We start from the raw sequence: 18,690 nt of genomic DNA, 5'->3' as shown, positions 1-18,690 counted from the left end.
CTTAGATACTGCCATCACCCCCTCCAATTCAAATGGCTGATAAACAAGAAAATAAATTGAACGTACAGACATTGTATGATAGACATATGTGGTAATTCACATATATGTTGTCTAACCAAACAGGACAGCATGACACAATTTCACATATATGATGCCTAACTAAACAGGATAGCATGACACAGTTTCAGATATATGATGGATAACTTAACAGGATATAATGAACATATGATGAGTACCTAAACAGGATGACATGACAAAACTATATGATGTCTTTCTAAAATAGGTTGGGATGAAATAATTCACATACATGTTCTCTAAGTATACAGGATGGCATGATATAATTGACATAATTGATTCATATACTAAGCAGCTGGCACTCGCATGTATGATCTCTAAACTAAGCAGATAGAATTCAATATTGTGCATATGATGTCTAAACTATGGAATGCAAGACACCATATGCATCATATGAGAAATATAAACATTGCAACTTAGAGCATACACCTCAGGTGGGATATAGGACTGGTCATCTGTCTCTGAATCCTCCTCTGAGGAGCTCCCTGTAACCATCGACATATATGCTTCAATAGGTACCATTGCCTGCTCTGAAGACCTTGTTTTCACTCCAGATTTTTCCATAATCGGCTCAAATGGCTAATACACATGAAGAGTAGTTCAATATACACAGATTGTTGACAAATGGAATACGTAATGAAAAAAAGATGGCATGAGATAATTCACATATATGATGCCTGGCTCCATGGCGGTGCATAATTCACATATATGATAACTGGCTGAAAAACATGGCATTGCATAATTCACATATCTGATATAGAAAGCAAACAGGAGGCATTCACACAAAGCTCTTAGCAGATGGCATGGCAATGCAAGACACCATATGCATGATATGAGCAATATAACCCAGCCAAGTTAGAGCATGCACCTCGGGGGGGATACGACTGGTCATCTCTCTCTGAATCCTCCTCTGAGGAGCTATCTGTAACCAGCAAGAAATCTGCATCGACAGGTAGCACTGACTGCTCAGAAGACCTTGTTTTCACTCCAGATTTTCCCATGACCAACTCAAATGGCTGATGCACAGGAAGAGTAGATGAATGTATAAACATTGTTGACAAATGGAATACATTATGGAAAAAAATATGGCACAATACAATTCACATATACGATGACTGGCTAAACAGGATGGCATTGCATGATTCACGTATATGATGCCTGGCTAAAGAAGATGGCATTGCATAATTCCCATATACTCCCTCCGTTCCTAAATATTTGTGTTTTTAGAGATTTCAAATGGACTACCACATACGGATGTATATAGACATATTTTAGAGTGTAGATTCACTCATTTTGTTCCGTATGTAGTCACTTGTTGAAATCTCTAAAAAGACAAATATTTAGGAATGGTGGGAGTATGATATAGAAACCAAACAGGTGGCATTCACACAAAGCAAATCTAAACTAAGCTGATGACATATAAGATGTATAATGTAAGCAATGCAAGGCGCCATATGCATGATATGACCAACATCAGCATGCCAGGTTAGAGCAAACACCTCAGGTGGTAAACAGGCGTGGTCGGCTCCTTCTGAATCTCCATCTGAACAGTTATCTTCCTCTGGAATACAATCTGGAACTGTAGGAGGGGGGCCACTTCGCCCACCATGGAGCGGCGTCTGCATGACATTATATTCGCACGCAACGGTCTTCTCTTTTTCTCTACATGTTCAGTACGATTGTGTACAATATCTGACATGCATAATAAAAAAATAGTTAGATTTTGTAAGGCCTAAGGGGTGCATGCAAAAATCAAGACTGATGGTAGCAAACGAGTGGATGGATCCAAAACTAATGATAGCAGGTAGATTATAGCTTCAGTTTAAAAAGATAGACAATGGATCATCTATTGTGTGTTGCCCACCCAACATGAACCACATAGAAGACCCCAGATGAACCAGATAGTAGACACATACTATTCGTTGTTGGCTCGATATGAGACCCATGGGCGATTCAAAACTCAAGATTGAACGATAAAGTAGCAGGTAATAATAACCGATGTATAACGTAAGCAAACATGAAAGACTGCGACCTCTCTTCCGGAACTGTGTAGTCCTCAGGTTCATCTGCTCAGTCGATGATGGTAATGCAGTTGGCGTGGCTGCCGGCAACGGGGAAGATGATCTGAGGCGGCGAAAGGAAGTCTACAGGGGGGATCTCTGCTGCAGTGAACGCTTCTGTCGATGGTGCACCTCAGGTGGGTTGGATGACGGCACGGCAGGAGCAGGACATAACACACAGAGTTTTCTTTGACGCCTATCTGAAAATGAAGTAAATCTATAAGGGCTCCTTAGAATTGGAGGATTCTATAAACGCAGGGAGAGGAAAAACACAGGAATAGGATAGGAATGCATGTGCAAAACAGAGCATTTGGAAACATAGTATTTCAGTCAACCTGGGTGTTTGGCTCACATGAATTGGAAGAACAGAGGAATGGAGAAACAAACTGATGCGACAAGTGTACAACCTCTTTGGCATAGCCTTGTGGACCTCAGCATCATTGGGTTGGACGTGGAGGATGGTGATGATGCTGGTGTGACCGTCGAGGCGGGGAAGAAGATCCGAGGCCTCTGGAAACGGCGCCGAGGGTACTGCTCCGCTGTAATGGACGGTTCCGTCGTTGGAGCAGCTCCGCTAAGGTGTACGGCGACGAGGCTGAAGCATGACAAGACAGACAACGTTAATCTGAAGTGGGACCCTAATATCATCTACAATAGATGATGTAAAATACATCACCAAAAAGTGCTAGATGTAAAACGCATCAGCCGCGCCACGGCCGCTCCGACAGATGCTGTAAGTACTGTTCACTCTGAACTTAACTGAAGAAAATGAACTTCACAGTCGAAACTGGATTTTACCGTCGAAACTGATTGAACTAGTAACAGAGCATTGCATAGATGTTTAGGGCGTTCGAGCACTAGTAGCAGAGAAGCAGTGATCTAAATCAGCAGACGCTCAAGTAGGGAATGCACTAGCAGAGAGCAAGTCGTGCAGTAGCACCGCGAGCGAGTGCTAAAGCAGCAACTCCTGTAGCTGCCGGAGGTCGTGCAGCAGCAGCAGCGCAAGCGAGAGCAAGAGCAGAGCAGCAGCACGAACGAAAGCAGGAGCAGTGCGACAGCGCGACCGACAGCAAGAACAGAGCCGCAGCGCGAGCGAGAGCCGGAGCAGCTGCAGCTAGTGCCGTTGTGGAAGTCGCCGCCGAGGAAGCAATGACATGGGGGAGAGATGCCGTGGATGATGTGGCCCGCGACGACGCCGTCGATGGAGACATGCCATGTCTGCTCGGTATCGAGCACCGGCAGCCCCATGAGATCGAATAAAAGATAAAATGCAGCGGTGAGTGCAGAACCTCCTTGGTGGCGCCGAGTTGGCCTCGGCTTCATCGGAGGAATTGGTGAGGGTGCTGCGGTTCCGGTGGGGTAGGTCAAGACGACGCTGTGGGGATTGAGGTGGCGCGATAGACGAGGCAAACGTCGGGGAAGCTCCTTGGAGGTGGAGGACGGGGCGGCTGATCCGACGGGACGACGAGATCGACAACGGATCCTCATCCGGTGCGGTGGAAGAGGGACGGCGAGCTGTTGCGGTGGACAACGTAGTCGGGGAAGAGTCTCTGCCTGGGAGGCGGTCGGGAGGCCGACGGAGGAGCGTGGGGTTTCGCGGGTTTTGGTGGCCTCGGTGTATGAATGGGGGGCGAAGGGGGAGGGGGAGCCAAGCTTAGGGACGCGCTTGTCCGAAATGCAGGGTAAGTTACCAGTGTACCCCCACCGGTTTTGACACCACGACGTGGAGCTTCATTTCCGGCTGAGGGGTAGAAGGGGGATTTCGCGTGTCTGGGCTGCGGGAGCGATTTCGGATGAGGAGGGAGTTCTCGCGCGCATCCAAATTTCGGGATAACAAGGCGCGGCGCAGGTTGAAGAAGCGGGAGTTTCAAAGCAGGTGAGACAAAAGATACTCGAGCTTAAAAATTTCGGGATAACAAGGTGCGGATTCCTTGTACGGCAGAACAAACTTAACGTGTAAAAAAATAATTCATACAAGACACAAGAGAGTCATGTCCCCTTTTACTATATTGGTATAGATGCCATTGAAAAAACTACAAGAAAAATGTAAAAAAATCGGGAGAACAAGATTACCCTGCACAGTACCAAATCGATTCGCACTTCCCTCAACAACAACAAAAAACAAATCAATTCCCACCAAAGAAAGAGTAATGTCCCTTTTTATATGATTACAGATGCCATGATCTCGAATTTGAATTTTTGAATCCACGTTATGTTGAATTCGAATATATCGTTAGGGGACCTTGCGGTTTATAATTGATGTAGTTGTACATTTTGATCTTCCATCATATATGAACATTTTACTCCACCATGTGAACATATATATTGTCGTCTACCATATGGACTAAATTTGAATCAATTTTCCTTATTTGAATACGATTGTTGTCAATCTATACAATAACTTAAATATTATCTTGATAACAAAAAACATACATATAGCAGTAATCATATTTCACTATGAACTACATGTACCATACGCTCTCCAATTCAAATATTTGTATCCCTTTTATGTTGAATTGAAATCATAGTACATTATTGGTCTAGGTAGCGAGATGTTTGGGATAATCAAAACCCTATTTTCATATGTATAATTTTTGGCTGAATTGGGACAAGTTTTGGTATAAGCCTCTTGCAAAACCGGAGATTCTCTCAACAAGCCTCGTGGTTCCGAGAGGGAACGTGTCACCTTTGTGTGCGAAACGATATACGCTGCCTCCCCCTGATTTTATTTACAGAGGCAACATAGAACTATATGAGTGCCCTGTTAAATTTTGGAATTATTTCGGGTTCATTTGGCCTTTTTATACATTAATTGAGTTTTTGGACTTTTAATGTGCATAATATAAATATGAATTGCATGCACATGCTCCGGTGCACCAAAGTGGGTTGAAAAATCACATGTGTGTCCTTGGTTGAATTTCTAGGTCCCATGGAAGAAATGAGAATGAAATTCAAACATCTGGGCGTCATGACTCGACCGAGAACATCGAGAAACTTTGATTTTAAATTCATGTAAATCCAAAACTCGCCTGGAAATCATGAAACTTGGCATGGTGTCATGTCATGGCACTAACATGTTGTGGTAAAAAATTGGGCCGATTTGGAAGCTCGTGGTTCTAAGATGGAACATGCCACCTTTGAGTGTGAAACGATATACGTGTTGGAAATATGCCCTAGAGGCAATAATAAAATGGTTATTATTGTATTTCCTTGTTCATGATAATTGTCTATTGTTCATGCTATAATTGTATTAACTGGAAACCGTAATACATGTGTGAATACATAGACCACAACATGTCCCTAGTAAGTCTCTAGTTGACTAGCTCATTGATCAATAGATGGTTATGGTTTCCTGACCATGGACATTGGTGTCATTGATAACGGGATCACATCATTAGGAGAATGATGTGATGGACAAGACCCAATCCTAAGCATAGCACAAGATCGTGTAGTTCGTTTGCTAAGAGCTTTTCTAATGTCAAGTATCGTTTCCTTAGACCATGAGATTGTGCAACTCCCGGATACCGTAGGAATGCTTTGGGTGTACCAAACGTCACAACGTAACTGGGTGGCTATAAAGGTGCACTACAGGTATCTCCGAAAGTGTCTGTTGGGTTGGCACGAATTGAGACTGGGATTTGTCACTCCGTATGACGGAGAGGTATCTCTGGGCCCACTCGGTAATGCATCATCATAATGACCTCAATGTGACTAAGGAGTTAGCTACGGGATCATGCGTTACGGAACAAGTAAAGAGACTTGCCGGTAACGAGATTGAACGAGGTACTGGGATACCGACGACCGAATCTCGGGCAAGTAACATACCGATAGACAAAGGGAATTGTATACGGTATTGATTGAATCCCCGACATCGTGGTTCATCCGATGAGATCATCGTGGAACATGTGGGAGCCAATATGGGTATCCAGATCCCGCTATTGGTTATTGGCCGGAGAGGTGTCTCGGTCATGTCTGCATGGTTCCCAATCCCGTAGGGTCTACACACTTAAGGTTCGGTGACGCTAGAGTTGTTATGGGAAATAGTATGTGGTTACCGAAGGTTGTTCGGAGTCCTGGATGAGATCCCGGACATCACGAGGAGTTCCAGAATGGTCCGGCGGTGAAGATCGATATACTGGACGAAGGGTATTGGAGTCCGGAAGTGTTCCGGGGGTACCAGGCTATGGCCAGCATGACCAAAAGGTGTTTCGGGAGCCCCGGCAAGTGTTGGAGGGCCTCATGGGCCAAAGGGGAAGGGGAAAACCAGCCCACTAAGGGGTGGTGCGCCCCCACACCCTTTCCCACGTTACTTGGGGAGGTGGGGCGCCTCCACCTGGCTTGGGAGGCAAGCCTCCACCTGCTTGGCTTGGGGGGCAAGTCTCCCTAGGATTTTCCCTAGGGAGATCCAATCTGCTTGGCCGCCGCCCCCTAGGGGAAACCCTAGGGCGCCTCCCCCTCTCCCCTTGCCCCTATATATAGTGGAGGGTTGGGAGGGCAGCCGCACCTCTTCCCTGGTGCAGCCCTCCCTCCTCATACACCTCCTCCTTCTCCTCCGTAGTGCTTAGCCAAGCTCTGCCGGAGAACCACGAGCTCCATTGCCACCACGCTGTCGTGCTGCTGGAGTTCTCCCTCAACTTCTCCTCTCCCCTTGCTGGATCAATAAGGAGGAGACGTCCCCGGGCTGTACGTGTGTTGAACGCGGAGGCGCCGTTCGTTCGGCGCTAGATCGGATCTTCCGCGATTTGAATCGCCGCGAGTACAACTCCATCAACCGCGTTCTTGTAACGCTTCCGCTTAGCGATCTTCAAGGGTATGAAGATGCACTCCCTCTCTCTCGTTGCTAGCATCTCCTAGATTGATCTTGGTGACACGTAGGAAATTTTTGAATTATTGCTACGTTCCCCAACAGTGGCATCATGAGCTAGGTCTATGCGTAGATTCTATGCACGAGTAGAACACAAAGTAGTTGTGGGCGATGATTTGTTCAATTTGCTTGCCGTTACTAGTCTTATCTTGATTTGGCGGCATTGTGGGATGATGCGGCCCGGACCGACCTTACACGTACTCTTACGTGAGACAGGTTCCACCGACTGACATGCACTTGATGCATAAGGTGGCTAGCGGGTGTCTGTCTCTCCCAGTTAAGTCAGATCGGATTTGATGAAGAGGGTCCTTATGAAGGGTAAATAGCAATTGGCATATCACCGTTGTGGCTTTTGCGTAGGTAAGGAACGTTCTTGCTAGAAACCCATAGCAGCCACGTAAAACATGCAACAACAATTAGAGGACGTCTAACTTGTTTTTGCAGGGTATGCTATGTGATGTGATATGGCCAAAAGGATGTGATGAATTATATATGTGATGTATGAGATTGATCATGTTCTTGTAATAGGAATCACGACTTGCATGTCGATGAGTATGACAACCGGCAGGAGCCATAGGAGTTGTCTTAATTTATTGTATGACCTGCGTGTCAATGAAAAACGCCATGTAATTACTTTACTTTATTGCTAACCGTTAGCCATAGTAGTAGAAGTAATAGTTGGCGAGACAACTTCATGAAGACACGATGATGGAGATCATGGTGTCATGCCGGTGACGAAGGTGATCATGCCACGCCTTGAAGATGGAGATCAAAAGGCGCAAGATGATATTGGCCATATCATGTCACTTTATGATTTGCATGTGATGTTTGTCATGTTTACATCTTATTTGCTTAGAACGACGGTAGCATAAATAAGATGATCCCTCACTAAAATTCAAAGAGATGTGTTCCCCCTAACTGTGCACCGTTGCGAAGGTTCGTTGTTTCGAAGCACCACGTGATGATCGAGTGTGATAGATTCTAACGTTCGCATGCAACGGGTGTAAGCCAGATTTACACATGCGAAACACTTAGGTTGACTTGACGAGCCTAGCATGTACAGACATGGCCTCGGAATACAAGAGACCGAAAGGTCGAACATGAGTCGTATAGTAGATACGATCAACATGGAGATGTTCACGGATGATGAATAGTCCGTCTCACGTGATGATCGGACACGGCCTAGTTGACTCGGATCATGTATCACTTAGATGACTAGAGGGATGTCTATCTGAGTGGGAGTTCATTAAATAATTTGATTAGATGAACTTAATTATCATGAACATAGTCAAAAGGTCTTTGCAAATTATGTCGTAGCTTACGCTTTAGTTCTACTTTTTAAGATATGTTCCTAGAGAAAATTTAGTTGAAAGTTGATAGTAGCAATTATGCGGACTGGGTCCGTAAACTAAGGATTGTCCTCATTGCTGCATAGAAGGCTTATGTCCTTAATGCACCACTCAGTGTGCTGAACCTCGAGCGTCGTCTGTAGATGTTGCGAAACATCTGACATACACGTTTTGATGACTACGTGATAGTTCAGTGCGTAATGCTAACGGTTTAGAATTGAGGCGCCAAAGACGTTTTTGAAACATCGCAGAACATATGAGATGTTCCAAAGAATGAAATTGGGATTTCAGACTAGTGCCCACGTCAAGAGGTATGAGACCTCTGACAAGATTCTTCAGCCTGCAAACTAAGGGAGAAAAGCTCAATCGTTGAGCAGGTGCTCAGATTGTCTGAGTACTACAATCGCTTGAATCGAGTGGGAGTTAATCTTCCAGATGAGATAGTGATGGTTCTCCATAGTCACTGCCACCAAGCTATTAGAGCTTCGTGATGAACTATAACATATCAGGGATAGACATGATGATCCTTGAGCAACTCGCGATGTTTGACACCGCGGAAGTAGAAATCAAGTAGGAGCATCAATTGTTGATGGTTAGTAAAACCACTAGTTTCAAGAAGGGCAAGGGAAAGAAGGGATACTTCATGAAACAGCAAATCAGTTGCTGCTCTAGTGAAGAAACCCAAGGTTGAACCCAAACCCGAGACTAAGTGCTTCTGTAATGAGGGGAACGGTCACTGAAGCAGAACTACCCTAGATACTTGGTAGATGAGAAGGCAGGCAAGGTCGACAGAAGTATATTGGATATACATTATATTAATGTGTACTTTACAAGTACTCCTAGTAGCACCAGGGTATTAGATACCGGTTCGGTTGCTAAGTGTTGGTAACTCGAAATAAAAGGCTACAGCATAAACGGAGACTAGCTAAAGGTGAGATGACGATATGTGTTGGAAGTGTTTCCAAGGTTGATGTGATCAAGCATCGCATGCTCCCTCTACCATCGAGATTGGTGTTAAACCTAAATAATTGTTATTTGGTGTTTGCGTTGAGCATAGACATGATTGGATTATGTTTATCGCAATACGGTTATTCATTTAAGGAGAATAATGGTTACTCTGTCTATTTGAATATTACCTTCAATGGTCTTGCACCTAAAATGAATGGTTTATTGAATCTCGAACGTAGTGATACACATGTTCATGCCAAAAGATATAAGATAGTAATGATAGTACCACATACTTGTGGCACTGCCACTTGAGTCATATTGGTATAAAACGCATGAAGAAGATTCATGTTGATGGATCTTTGGACTCACTCGTTTTTGAAAAGATTGAGACATGCGAACCATGTCTATTAGTATATATGCATGAAGAAAGTCCATACAGATGGATCGTTTGGACTCACTTGATTTTGAATCACTTGAGACATGCAAATCATACCACATGGGCAAGATGACTGAAAGGCCTCGTTTTCAGTAAGATGGAACAAGAGAACAACTTGTTGGAAGTAATACATTTGATGTGTGCAGTCCAATGAGTGCTGAGGCACGCAGTGGATATCGTTATGTTCTTACTTCACAGAGGATTTGAGTAGATGCTAAGAATAATTGCTTCATGAAACACAAGTCTGAATTATTGAAAGGATCAAGTAATTTCAGAGTGAAGTTGAAGATCGTCGTGACAAGAGGATAAAATGTTTGTGATATGATCATAGAGATGAATATCTGAGTTACGAGTTTGGCACACAATTAAGAAATTGTGGAAATTGTTTCACGACTAATACCGCCTGGAACACCATAGTGTGATGGTGTGTCCGAACATGATAACTGCACCCTATTGGATATGGTGCATACCATGATGTCTCTTATCGAATTACACTATTGTTTATGGGTTAGGCATTAGAGACAACCGCATTCACTTTAAATAGGGCACCACGCAATTCCGTTGAGACGACACCGTATGAACTATGGTTTAGAGAAACCTAAGCTGTCGTTTCTTAAAAGTTTGGGGCTGCGACGCTTATGTGAAAAAGTTCCAAGCTGATAAGCTCGAACCCAAAGCGGATAAATGCATCTTCATAGAATACCCAAAACAGTTGGGTATACCTCCTATTTCAGATCTGGAAGCAAAAGCGATTGTTTCTAGAAACGGGTCCTTTCTCGAGGAAAAGTTTCTCTCGAAAGAATTGAGTGGGAGGATGGTGGAGACTTGATGAGGTTATTGAACCATGACTTCAACTGGTGTGTAGCAGGGCACAGGAAGTTGTTCCTGTGGCACCTACACCAATTGAAGTGGAAGCTTATGATAGTGATCATGAAACTTCGGATCAAGTCACTACCAAACCTCGTAGGACGACAAGGATGCATGCTACTTCAGAGTGGTACGTAATCCTTTCTTGGAGTCATGTTGCTAGACAACAATGAACCTACGAGCTATGGAGAAGCGATGATGGGCCCGGATTCCGACGAATGGCTCGAGGCCATAAAATCCGAGAGAGGATCCATGTATAAAACAAAGTATAGACTTTGGAAGAACTACTTGATGGTCGTAAGGATGTTGGGTGCAGATGGATTTTAAAAGGAAGACGGACAATGATGGTAAGTGTCACCATTAAGAAAGCTCGACTTGTCGTTAAGATGTTTTCCGACAAGTTCAAGGAGTTGACCACGATGAGCTTTTCTCACTCGTAGCGATGCTAAGAGTCTGTTGGAATTATATTAGCAGTTACTGCATTATTTATGAAATCTTGCAGATAGGATCTCAAAAAAAAGTTGTTTCCTCTATGATTTTCTTGAGGAAAGGTTGTATGTGATACAACCAGAAGGTTTTGTCAATCCTGAAAGATGCTAACAAGTATGCAAAGCTCCAGCAATCCTTCTAAGGACTGGAGTAAGCATCTCGGAGTTGGAATGTACGCTTTGATGAGATGATCAAAGATTTTGGGTTTATACAAAGTTTATGAGAAACTTGTATTTCCAAAGAAGTGAGTGGGAGCACTGTGGATTTTTCATGAGTATATGTTGTTAACATATTGTTGATCAGAAATGATGTAGAATTTCTGGAAAGCATACAGGGTTATTTGAAAAGTGTTTTTCAATGGAAAACCTGGATTAAGCTACTTGAACATTGAACATCAAGATCTATAAGGATAGATCAAAAACGCTTAATAGTACTTTCAAATGAATACATACTGTGACAAGATTTTGAAGGAGTTCAAAATAGATCACTAAAGAAGGAGTTCTTGGGTGTGTTACAAGGTGTGAGTATTGAGTAAGACTCAAGACCTGACCACGGCAGAAGAGAGAGCAAGGACGAAGGTCGTCCCCTATGCTTTAGACGTAGGCTCTACAGTATGCTATGCTGTGTACCGCACCTGAAGTGTGCCTTGCCATGAATTAGTCAAGGGGTACAAGAGTGATCCGGGAATGGATCACATGACAGCGGTCTAACTTATCCTTAGTATCTAGTGGACTAAGGAATTTTCTCGATTATGGAGGTGGTAAAAGAGTTCATCGTAAAGGGTTACGTCGATGCAAACTTTGACACTAATCCGGATGACTCTGAGTAGTAAACCGGATTCGTATAGTAGAGCAGTTATTTGGAATAGCTCCAAGTAGCGCGTGGTAGCTGCATCTCCAAGATGACATAGAGATTTGTAAAGCACACACGGATCTGGAAGGTTCAGACCCGTTGACTAAAAACCTCTCTCACAAGCGAGATATGAACAAACCCCATGGGTGTTGGATTCATTACAATCACATAGTGATGTGAACTAGATTATTGACTCTAGTGCAAGTGGGAGACTGTTGGAAATATGCCCTAGAGGCAATAATAAAATGGTTATTATTGTATTTCCTTGTTCATGATAATTGTCTATTGTTCATGCTATAATTGTATTAACTGGAAACCGTAATACATGTGTGAATACATAGACCACAACATGTCCCTAGTAAGCCTCTAGTTGACTAGCTCGTTGATCAATAGATGGTTATGGTTTCCTGACCATGGAAATTGGATGTCATTGATAACGGGATCACATCATTAGGAGAATTATGTGATGGACAAGACCCAATCCTAAGCATAGCACAAGATCGTGTAGTTCGTTTGCTAAGAGCTTTTCTAATGTCAAGTATCGTTTCCTTAGACGATGAGATTGTGCAACTCCCGGATACCGTAGGAATGCTTTGGGTGTACCAAACGTCACAACGTAACTGGGTGGCTATAAAGGTGCACTACAGGTATCTCCGAAAGTGTCTATTGGGTTGGCACGAATCGAGACTGGGATTTGTCACTCCGTATGACGGAGAGGTATCTCTGGGCCCACTCGGTAATGCATCATCATAATGAGCTCAATGTGACTAAGGAGTTAGCCACGGGATCATGCGTTACGGAACAAGTAAAGAGACTTGCCGGTAACGAGATTGAACAAGGTATGTGGTTACCGAAGGTTGTTCGGAGTCCCGGATGAGATCCCGGACATCACGAGGAGATCCGGAATGGTCCGGCGGTGAAGATCGATATATTGGTCGAAGGGTACCAGGGGTACCAGGCTATGGCCAGCATGACCGAAAGGTGTTTCGGGAGCCCCGGCAAATGTTGGAGGGCCTCATGGGCCAAAGGGGAAGGGGCAAACCAGCCCACTAAGGGGTGGTGCGCCCCCCACACCCTTTCCCATGTTACTTGGGGAGGTGGGGTGCCTCCACCTGGCTTGGGAGGCAAGCCTCCACCTGCTTGGCTTGGGGGGCAAGTCTCCCTAGGATTTTCCCTAGGGAGATCCAATCTGCTTGGCCGCCGCCCCCTACGGGAAACCCTAGGGCGCCTCCCCCTCTCCCCTTGCCCCTATATATAGTGGAGGGGTGGGAGGCCAGCCGCACCTCTTCCCTGGCGCAGCCCTCCCTCCTCATACACCTCCTCCTTCTCCTCCGTAGTGCTTAGCCAAGCTCTGCCGAAGAACCACGAGCTCCATTGCCACCACGCCGTCGTGCTGCTGGAGTTCTCCCTCAACTTCTCCTCTCCCCTTGCTGGATCAAGAAGGAGGAGACGTCCCCGGGCTGTACGTGTGTTGAACACGGAGGCGCCGTCCGTTCGGCGCTAGATCGGATCTTCCGCGATTTGAATCGCCGCGAGTACGACTCCATCAACCGCGTTCTTGTAACGCTTCTGCTTAGCGATCTTCAAGGGTATGAAGATGCACTCCCTCTCTCTCGTTTCTAGCATCTCCTAGATTGATCTTGGTGACACGTAGGAAAATTTTGAATTATTGCTACGTTCCCCAACAATACGCTGCCCCCCTGAGTTTCTTAACAAAGGCAACATAGAACTACATTAGTGCCCTGTTAAATTTTGGAATTATTCCGGGTTCGTTGGTCATTTAATGTGCATAAGTCAAATTTGAACTACAAGCACATGCTCTCGTGCACCAAAGTTGGTTGAAAAATCACATTTGTCTCCTCGAGTGAATTTCTAAGTCCCATGCAAGAAATGAGAATAAAATTAAAACATCTGGGCATCGTGGCTCGACCGAGAACATTGATTAACTTGGTTTTAAAATTCTTGTAAATCCAAAACACGTCTGAAAATCATGAAACTTGGGATGGATGTCATGTCATGGTACTACCATGTTGTGGTAAAAAAATTGGCCGAATAGGAACAGATTTTGGTATAAGCTTCTTGCAAACCGAAGCTTCTCTCAAGAAGGCTCATGGTTTTGAGAGGGAACGTGCCACCTTTGAGTGCGAAACGATATACGTTGCCCCCCTTGAGTTTATTTACAAAGGCAACATAGAACTACATGAGTGCCCTGTTAAATTTTGGAATTATTCCGGCTTCGTTTGGCCTTATTTACACATTAATTGAGTTTTTGGTCATTTAATGTGCATAATTCAAATTTGAACTACAAGCACATGCTCCCGTGCACCAAAGTTGGTTGAAAAATCACATTTGTCTCCTCGGGTGAATTTCTACTCCCTCCTTCCATCTATATAGGTCCTAATGCGTTTTTCGAGGCTAACTTTGACCAAATGTTAGAGCAATAATATATGACATGCAACTTACACAAAGCATATCTTCAAATTTGTATGTCAAAGGAGCTTCCAATAATATAATTTTCATAGTATACATCTCATGTGCTATTAATCTTGTCAATAGTCAAAGGCTGTCTTGAAAAACACATTAGCCCCTATATAGATGGAAGGAGGGAGTAGGTCCCATGCAAAAAATGAGAATAAAATTCAAACATCTGGGCATCGTGGCTCGGTCGAGAACATTGAGAAACTTGGTTTTAAAATCATGAAACTTGGCATGGTGTCATGTCATGGTAGTACCATGCCGTGGTAAAAAAAATTGGCCGAATAGGAACAAATTTTGGTATAAGCTTCTTGCAAATCGGAGCTTCTCTCAAGAAGGCTCGTGGTTCTGGGAGGGAACATGTCACCTTTGTGTGCATAATTCAAATTTGAAATACAAGCACATGTTCCAGTGCACCAAAGTTGGTTAAAAAATCACATGTGTGTCTTCGGGTAAATTTCTAGGTTCCATGCAAGAAATGGGAATGAAATTCAAAATTCTAGGCGTCGTGGCTGGGTTGGAAACATTGAGAAACTTAGTTTTTTAATTCTTGTAAATCCAAAACACGCATGAAAATAATGAAACTTGGCTTGGTGCCATGACATGGCACCAACATGTTGTGGTAAATTTGCAGTCCGATTTGCGAAGGCGCACACATTAACAATCAACAAAGTCATTTTGGAACAAGTGTTGTCACGTTACAATCAGAAACACAAGTATTATTGAAACCATGGGCGTTCTACTTACTAGTACCATTTACGTGCCGCCACGCGGCCCCATTTTTTATTAGCTAGGAGGCGCCGTGTAGGGTAGCTATTTGAGTACGAGAGGCGTGCGATCAGACCCCTGCGCATGCTTATCGGGAGGAGAGCCCTTTGACCTCCATCTGCCATCCACCTCTCTCCCAAGGTCTCCATTAATGGCGACCGAGCCTCTGTTTAATGGCATGGCTATGTCTCACTCGACTGAGATTTAAGAGAGAAAAAAGAAAATCTGAAAGCACGGATCTTGATGTAAGATCCGACGGACCTATATAGCATCTACTGCGACTTATAGCAAGACTGATGAATATATAAGGACGATTAATTTTTTTTTTGATCAAAGAAGGGCTTGCCCCTTCCAATTTTCATTACTGAAAACCACCACAATTCACAAGAAGTTCAGCACAACTCCAGCCTAACACGAAGGACTAAAAGCTACCAGATTGAAATCGCAACATCCCAAGAGGCCAACAAAGGCCAAACATCCGCGCTAGAACCCAACATTTCACAACCGACGACACAATCCACATCCTAAACCAATTATTACATATAAAGAAACCAGGAAACTGAAGGAAGCCCAGCAGCAACTAGAAGAACAGCAATGCTAGGGTCGCCACAGCAAGAGTTTTCTTCATTCCAGCCTTGCAACATTGATCTTCCACGGAAAGATAAGGACGATTAATTGTCTTACATAATTAGAAAGATAATTAAAAAAGCCACATGCGGCTACGCCCGAAATACACAAGGGCAAAAGAAGAACGAAGAAAAGGATCTGGCTCGCTGATCTCTACTTTCTGGATACGTTGCTGCAGGCCGCAGGAACTAGTCTCCGCGGCGAGCGGCGATGAGCTTTTTCGTGTCCTCAAGACGCTGCTTGAGAACATCCACAGATTCATCCACCAGCCTTTGGCGCTCGTTGCGGAGCATGTCATTCTCGTCCATAAGTTTCTTGACGATGACGCCGGTCCTCTTCAACAAGGCACTGGTCTCCTCCTGCTGGTCTGCACTTCGGACGATCTTCTCCCTCAGCAGGTCGCGCTCGGCCCGGAGCCTCTCATTACCCTCCCTTAGTTGCCGGATGACTCCCGTAGCCTGTTCAAACAAGGCTTTCATGTCGTCCTGCAACCTCGCCCAGCCAGAGATCTGATCCATCTAGCTATGGACGATCGCATGCATGCGCCTGTAACAGTCGTCGCCTGCCCGCGACAAATTTTCCCAGGCCGGCGCGGCGTGGCGGGACATCTCTACTGCATTCGTGGTGCGGCGGGACATCTCTGCTGCTTCCGCGGCGCGGTCGGACAAGTCTGCTGCATCGACGATGCGGCGGGACCTCCGTGCTGCTTCAGCGACGCGGCGGGACCTCTGTGCTGCTACTTCCGCGCGGCGGGACATGTCGGCTGCTCTTGCAGCGAGGCGGGACATCTCTTGTGCTTCTGCTTCCATGCTCGCCTCTCCCTGGTGGCTATCTCTCGACCCAGAACTCACGCTGGCCATGGCGGACGCAAGGGAGGGATGCTGAATGACTTGTTTGTTTTTGTGGACGAGGAGTTGAGGAGGAATGTGCAGTCATCTTGGCATACTAGTATTTATAACCGAGTACTAATACGCTCCAAAGTGGGAAACCGTTTAGGTTGTGATCGGTGTGAACAGGTTTGCAAGTCAATATAGCGTGGTACTAATACGCTCCTAAGTGGGAAACCGTTTAGGTTGTGATCGGTGTGAACAGGTTTGCAATTCAATATAGCGTGGAGTAATTTGGAATGTGACGAGACGCAAGCTCGAAATTTATTGACGGTTCTAGTGTCGAAGTGCGGCACTATTCCCAGATGGAGTACTTCTTTTTCTACTCCCTCCTTTCCGGTTTTATAGGGCTTATCTCAAAATTTTAGTTTTTCCATTTTATAAGGCTCAATTTGGTTGTTCCCCAACACATGTTCAGATTCCAAGTGCATGCAAGTATTAAGAGAAAATTGACCAATGCATGTACTTTATGCATGCATGCATTGCAATTAATGCATTGATAAACATAATTTTTTGAGAAAAACAAGAGCATTAATTAGGTGCTTTTGCAAACTACAGAAAATATTCCACCACTCACCATCTTGGTTGGTGAGATTTTTGAATTAAGCCCTAAAAACCGGAAAGGAGGGAGTACTGCTGTGTACGTGCAATAACTGGCACCGTCGTATACATATCTTACAGTTAATGGGGCGTTCGACAGGAATAGCCGCGTGGCGAGCTCTCACACACGCGTCTGTTTTTTCTCGAAAAGGAGGATGATGACCCCCGGCCTCTACATCTGGGAGTCACACACGCATCTGTAGCTATGAATTGTAGTGTTCTCAACCATCCGATTGGCTCTATCATGGATGTACCTATATACTAAAACATGTCTAGATACATCTATATTTTGACAAATGGAAGGCATGTAGTGTGGAACGGAGGGAGTGCTTGTCATCAAAATGGATAAAAAGGGACGTATCTAGAACTAAAATACGTCTACATACATCTCCTTTTATCCATTTTGATGACAAGTAGTACTTCTTACCCAAAGGAACTTTATATCCAACAGACACAAAATATCCGTTCGACTGTTGGAAATTACTGATCTAATGTCGAAGTAATTGCTGCATCGCCACCAAAACCCACCATTTCTTAAGCTAAAGTAGACCAAGGTAATCCCTATATTAGCATATTACTAAGATAAACAGAAGGCATTGTAGAAAAATTTAGGACGTGAGCTTGTCAATCTGAATGTGGAGGGACACAAGCTTAGCCTCGGCCAGCAGCTTGGGCGGAACTGTCAAGAAGGTCAGCTCCTGCACGTCGACGTCGACGGGATCCTTGCTGCTTCTCACCTCCATTTCCACCATGACGGCGTCGGTCGTGCCTTTGGGCTCCCCCGGCGGGCCGTTCGCCCACAGCTTGGCCACGTAGTGCGGCAGTGGGGACGCCCCCACTCTGATGCAGATGACCGACACGACAATAGGCGCGCCGATGTCGAGCACGCCGCCGACCAAGAAAAACGCGCGGCGGTCCTCCTCCGCGAACAGCAAGAGCCGTGGCTCCGACAGTGGCACTTGCAGCTGGAGCACCTTGCCGTACTGGATCATGTGCATGGGCATGGGATGCGCGATGCTGATGTGGTGGTAGAGCGCCGGCCGCGGGCCTTCGTAGCCACAGACGGGCACGGGGCATTTGCAGGGCGCGAGCGGACACACGCTCTGGTGATCGGCGAGCTTGTGGTAAGTGACGTAGAGCCCACAACCTTCGTGCGGGCACTCCACCCTCACTGACGAAAGGACAGAGTCCACCGCCATGTTCCGCACGTTGAAGCCACCGCCGCGCTCGCACTTCTGGCACTGCCGCTGGTTCCCGGGGCGCTCGACGCGGCAGTCCGCGCAGGCCAGGTGCCCTCCCTTGCACTGCAGAAATCAATCGAACAACACATCAATCAAGAAACCTGCACCTTGCTCAATCAGCCGAACGGACGAGGTGTATTCGAACCTCATAC

This window comes from Aegilops tauschii, chromosome 7 (genome assembly GCF_002575655.3).
Source record: "Aegilops tauschii subsp. strangulata cultivar AL8/78 chromosome 7, Aet v6.0, whole genome shotgun sequence".
In the NCBI taxonomy this organism is placed as follows: Eukaryota; Viridiplantae; Streptophyta; class Magnoliopsida; order Poales; family Poaceae; genus Aegilops; species Aegilops tauschii.
The sequence above is the reverse complement of the archived record's forward strand: the minus strand, read 5'-3'. Positions refer to the sequence as shown.